Source organism: Octopus bimaculoides, chromosome 14, assembly GCF_001194135.2.
Source record: "Octopus bimaculoides isolate UCB-OBI-ISO-001 chromosome 14, ASM119413v2, whole genome shotgun sequence".
NCBI lineage: Eukaryota > Metazoa > Mollusca > Cephalopoda > Octopoda > Octopodidae > Octopus > Octopus bimaculoides.
Window position 1 is genome coordinate 18002302 of NC_068994.1, and position 503 is coordinate 18002804.

Sequence of the window (503 nt, forward strand, 5' to 3'; positions counted from 1 at the left end):
ATATATATATATATATATATATATATATATATATATTAGTAATGTACCAATGTCTCTGCAAAAAAATAAAAATCAGCATCGGTCAGGCATTGGCAAAATTTTTATGTACACAGTGGCTTTTTGTGGAGAATTTTTTCTCAGGAATTAAATCATGGAGGAGCCAGGGAGGTTTTTAAAAAGAAGTTTTTTTCCACAGGCATATTCCAATGGGATTTTTAGCTCCTTTTTCACTTAATATCAATCATATGATTGATAATTATTTAATAAATATTTATATTAAATTCTTATATAATGTTTGCTTCAAGAAACCATTCAAATTCTATGAGTAAGACCTGTCATATTTGTTTGAGTAATATACTCAATTATATTGAACTTCACTTAAACTGTTTTTGTAATCTATCTAATAAAATAGAGTTGTGTATGAATTTGATTTTCATGCCAAAATGGCTGCATGAAGTGCCTCCATATTTGGCATGTGTAAATGATTTCATTGCAGAAAAATA